This window comes from Camellia sinensis, chromosome 13 (genome assembly GCF_055761805.1).
Source record: "Camellia sinensis isolate YWXY chromosome 13, ASM5576180v1, whole genome shotgun sequence".
NCBI lineage: Eukaryota > Viridiplantae > Streptophyta > Magnoliopsida > Ericales > Theaceae > Camellia > Camellia sinensis.
The window spans coordinates 90936171-90941613 of NC_138973.1; the positions used below are offsets into that span (position 1 = coordinate 90936171).

Consider the following 5443-nt stretch of genomic DNA (forward strand, 5'->3'; position numbering starts at 1 on the left):
ATAGGAAGTCTTTCCTCGGCTATCAGTGCTGCAAGTTGAACATAGGTTTCATAGTAGTTAGCAACAAGCATAAAAGGTGTTCTGCATTTACATGGCCAACTTGTTAGGTTATATATAACCAAAAAAGACTTAAATTTTTTTTTGTGTAATGTTGGCACGGGAAAAACAAAAATTTTTTTTGAAGTACCCAAAAAAGCAAAAAGAAGAAACTCGATAAATAAACAATGAGTAATCTTGATTCAGCAACGGCTAACACACTCGATTGAATTTTGCTTTCAATTTTGTAGTACTCGGTGATTTTATATTGCTAGAACTTATGTTTAGAAAACAACTGTTTGTTTCAGTGCTGAAGTTCATGCATAGTTGACAGTATTGAACTTAAAACATAGGAAAGCCAATTGAAATAGTTGAAATGAGAATGACGATTTTCAATTTTGTAGAGAGCTATTTGTTCCCCACACCCAATTCTTTTCCCAGAGTCGAACCCTTCACTTTCATGGCTAGCCTTCCCAACAACTTAAGCGACTGGAGACAATGGTTGAAAACCAATACCTTCTCCCTACCTGATTCGCACAAGCCTAACAGATTAAGGAAGAAGTTTGCTTTCAGTTATTCTCTAATATCTAACTTGTCCAAGATGTGGTCCATCTGGGCATCGTCAATGCCCCTCCCTTTCTGTGGTTGACGTGTTTGTAGGTGAACCCTTTAAGAGAGATCTCAACTGTGCGTGCAGATAGAGTGTGCTCCCATCCCAGGTGATGTTGAACTTCTTAACTAAGTTCTTCAGTTCTTCAACTTCACGCACAGTTGTAGGGCTGAGGTGAAAAAATGCAGAAAAGTCAACAAGCCCAGGCAATTCATGAAGAAAATCTCATTCGTAGAAATGGAGAACCTTGCCTGTCATTGCACACAACTCTTGAATGACGGTTACCTTTCTCTTGAAATTATCATCTTTCTGTTGAATAGCAATTACATTTGAAGAGAAAGGTAGCTGTCATTCAGGAGTTGCGGGCTGTCTGGACTTTATTGAGAGAGTTCATGAAATGCGTACTTTCATTTGTGGGAGCATGACCTTTGTCCAGAATGAGAATGGATGGGTACGTTAGTAATATTTGTTGGCAGGTAGCGGCAATCTTGTTTGTTTCATTGTCACATACAATTGAAGAAACTTGCTTGTATGCCCGGAAAAGTATTATTCTCTGATTTGCCCACTGTCTGAGCAGCTGAAGGTGTTGTGCTTGATTATCCGCTTTTACATAGTAGACGTCATATAGCGGAATGTCCTCGACTTGCCATGTGAAGAACTCTTTCTTTCATGTAGCCAGAATGCCTCTTGGCAGCACCACTAGTGGTCTAGCATGGGGATACTTGGCCAGAAAACTCCGCATTAAAGTAATTATCATCAAAGTTTTTCGAGAGCCTGGAGCGTGGGCCAGGATGCAACCACCTCGATTCTCTGCAACCAAGTTGCTCAGTAGGAAATTGAAGCCCTCAACTTGATGGGGTTTCGTCTGGCTTTTGTGCCTGTGATGAGCACCAATTTCAGTGATAGCAAAATACTGTCCAGATAGTTTAACCCCGTCATGAAATAGTTCAGTTGCTTCCTTGTCCTTTGTAGTCAGGCCTTCATAAAAGCATGTGCGTGTAGTCCTTCAGCCCTAAATCAAAAACAAAATGTAGTCCTTCCTCTTCAATTTTTGGGAAATTATGCATTTATCGGTTGTACAAATAATTATTTCAATTGTAAGCTGTGTGAACTAAATGCAAAATTTTGATGTGTGTCTTTTCTTTTGACCGTTTCAAAATTTGTGTATGTGTTGGGAAATTATGCATTTTGTTGTCTGTGTTCACGCAAAATTTTTAGGTTAACAGCCACATGTTGAAGCCGTTTCTTTGTGTTCGTGTAAATATTGATTGGAATACTTTGCAGGAATTGTCATCATTTCATTTGATGGATATTGGTCACCTCGCACCAACAATGTTAGTTTTCTCCTACAAGACTTGCTACCAGTTGGTTTCATACATATGTTTGTAAACAAATGAAATCCATCACCAAGGAATACGCTGAATTTTTTTTGGGATCAATTGTTACAGCAGCCCATGTACTTTTGTCTTTGTGTCATTTGTTTTGCACAAATTTTGAATGGACTCACTTTGCATCGTCAATTGTGAACTTTTGTTTCAATTACGTCCATTTGATTACAACTTTTCACTGTTTTCTATCAGAAAATATGCATATACGTGGCAACTGTACTTTTTATTATAGTCAACTTATAACTTTACTCAACTTAGATAATCTCAATCAATTGACATTACAATATTTGGTATGAAAATCATAAACGACATTAGCAATATGACCAAAGTTGTCCACGAAATTTAAAATGAAGTGTCAGAATTGAGGGAGTTTAAAGTGCATCAATTTAAATTAGACAACAGACAAAATGTGTACACCACCCCTGTAATTTTCCCTTCAACTAATTTGTATGATTTGCTCTTTCATAAAGGGGAAGGAAAAGGTTGAAGACAATTGCCGAACAACATATCCGAATGTCTGACACTATCGCTGGCTCTTCTCAAAAGCGGCCAGTTGCACCATTCATTTGTTACAGGTACTAGTTTATTTTGACAATCTGGAATTACATTTTTTGTAGTGAAAGTACGCGCCTTGTCGAAGTTCAGTTTGTGATGTCTGAAATTGGTTTCGTTCTGCATGTCTGAAAATGTTTAATTGGTGTTGATTCAGTCCCGGATGTACAACAGGTGTGTTATGCAGATTTCGGGGCCAACTTGACATAAATACTTGCATATATATATATATATATATATTCATATTTAAGATTTAGTGATTATAAGCTTCACGATGCTTGCATGTAGCCAGCAACAATTGAAGGAAATGCAAGAGCCAAACAACACTCGATGAAAAATGGTGAGTGTGAAAATCTGTATTCTCTATAATACACTATGATGGAAACACATGGCTGGGTTGCTATCCACGCGTTGTATTGAATAGTCATACTGGGCTTGTGATTGTTTCACGTTTGTTGGATTGTAGCATGTAATAATGTCACCTTCCTATTGTTTTTGTAAATTTCAATTTGTTGTAAAAGTCCAGCTACGTTTTGTCGCTAAGTTTTTCCTGCAACTGTTATTTATATTTGCAATCTTATTTAATTATCAACAATGCATGCGGATTGCGTTTGGCATAAAGTTGTAGTTACAGTTATTTTGGACTCATAGTTGTTAATTGTCTTGTACGTCTGTCACTTTCGTGCTTAAAAAGTAGAAAGGAGCTTGGGGAAAGGTGGAAGGCACTCCCTCCTGATGAGAAAAAGAGGTTTGCGAAAATGGCTAAGGCGAGCACTGAGGAACATGCCAAAGTAGTACCATATACACTAAAGTCTGAAAAGGTAATTACGTACTTCATGTTTTCGTAAATGCATTTGGCTAGGTCCTGCTTTGCTGACATTGTTGGTTGTATTTTTGTATTAATTTAAGGGTAAAAAATGTACAGGGTAGAAGACAACTCCGCATATCATTGAAGTCAATTGTTGAGCTAGTTAACCGGTTCAACGAAGCACAAAAGCAGGCAGTCATTGACATTGGGTTTGGTGGCCTCTTGCAGATGAAGTGTACACGTATAGATCACGACTTATGCACATGGTTGGTACAGAACTTCCATCCTAACAGTAGTTCATTGAATGTTCATGGTTGTCAACTCAGGCTCACCTGTAAGGCAGTTAATGTTTTATTGGGAATACGGTGTGAAGGTGATGGCGTGCAGTTGGCTGGGTCATTAAAAGCATATCCCAATATCTACGAAGAGGTTGGAGTTGTTAACGGAGTCATTCTTTTGAACAAGTTGAGACTTTATCTAACCAAGACTGATGGTGCGGAGGACGAGTTTCGGAGGAAATTTGCGCTTTACATCTTGGGGGCCATGTTGTGTCCTACCACAATGACTGCCTTGAAGCCATCGTTCATTCATGCCGTCAAGGACGTGAATGGTACGCGAGCTTGTAATTGGGCAAAGTTGACACTGCAATTCCTTCACAACGGTGTTCGCAAGTATAATTGTAAAGGTCATTGTGCTGCAACTGGATGTGTTTTCTTGCTAATGGTATGCCAATAACTCGATTGTTTTTTTCATTCCCCCGTTCATATGTTTCATGCATTGTTCTGTTATGGTTCAACAAATTGGGCTTGATTGGGACATACAATGTCACCTGCTATGTGAGTACGACAAATAACACTCTTTCTGACCAAGTATGGTACTCGCAGAAAGATATTTTCTACAACCACCGTCATGAATTTAAGAACAAAGAGTATAGGGAAAAAAGTATCATGGACCTCAATGGAGGAACCAATTTGCCTACGTTGCGAAGAGAGGAACATAATTGATTGATCTTCATCGGTTTGGAATAATCGATCTGACACAGAATTGACATAGGAAATATTATACACATTTGTAGACAGAGTTGAAGAAGAATATATAGAAGAAACCTTGATAGGACCATTACCAAACCAAACGTATTGATTCTGGGAAAGGTCTTTCGGGTTGCAGCCATTCATATATACAAACATGTACATAACTTTTTTTTCTTGGTTTCATCAATAAAGTCCTTGGTTTGCTGTACATTTTTTTTCCCTAAAAAACATTGCATGATATGTGCCTATAAAGTTGACAGCATCGTAAACAAAATCGGTATTCCATGTACATTCAGCTGCAAAATTGACAAGAATGAATGTCATTGTTACTGAATATAGTTGATTTTTGTGGGAAGAAGAAATTAATTATGGTGTGCCCCTTAATGTCCACAGCTATTATACTTTGATTGTGTTTGTCTGAGCTCCACAAGTACGTCGGCTAGAATGCGGTCCACGCCTCAGCTTCATGATTGGGGTGATACCCAAATACGGGAGGCGTTGCGACGTATCAGAAGGAAGCAAAATTTCCCAACAATTGCGATAAGCACTCCAACCACTGTGCACATTTCATACCATCGACCCACTTGTCTTCAACATACAATGTCAGACTTTATTTATGCGTTTCTATGATTAGGTGGGGTTTGATTATAGTAACGACGGAAGTGACGCCGATGATGCTGACATGGATGCACACCATGTCGATAACCAACAAAAAGGACAGTACGATGAAGTCAGTATGAGCAACGTAGAGTCCGACATTTGCGAACTGAAGGAAATGATGAACCAAGTTCTCCAGAAGCAAACAGATTTAATGAAGATGTTGCGACATTTCCAAGGCAAGCAAGTTGTTGACAATGACAAGGAAATCTATCCAATCATTACGCAATTTTGACACAATTAAGCCACATCATTTGAAGATGATTTATAAGACTAAGTTGACGTATGTGTTTATATGATTAGGTGGAAGGCAATGATGTGTGTTTTATTAACCTCTCCTCCAATGTTACTGAACTAAAAG

At 38.5% G+C, this 5443-nt stretch overlaps 2 pseudogenes; both read right to left on the minus strand.

Moving 5' to 3' along the window:
• Positions 1-444: 444 nt before the first annotated feature.
• LOC145805548 (protein CHROMATIN REMODELING 35 pseudogene) lies at positions 445-998 on the minus strand (annotated as a pseudogene).
• LOC145805549 (protein CHROMATIN REMODELING 35 pseudogene) lies at positions 999-2160 on the minus strand (annotated as a pseudogene).
• Between the last annotated feature and the right edge of the window lie 3283 nt (positions 2161-5443).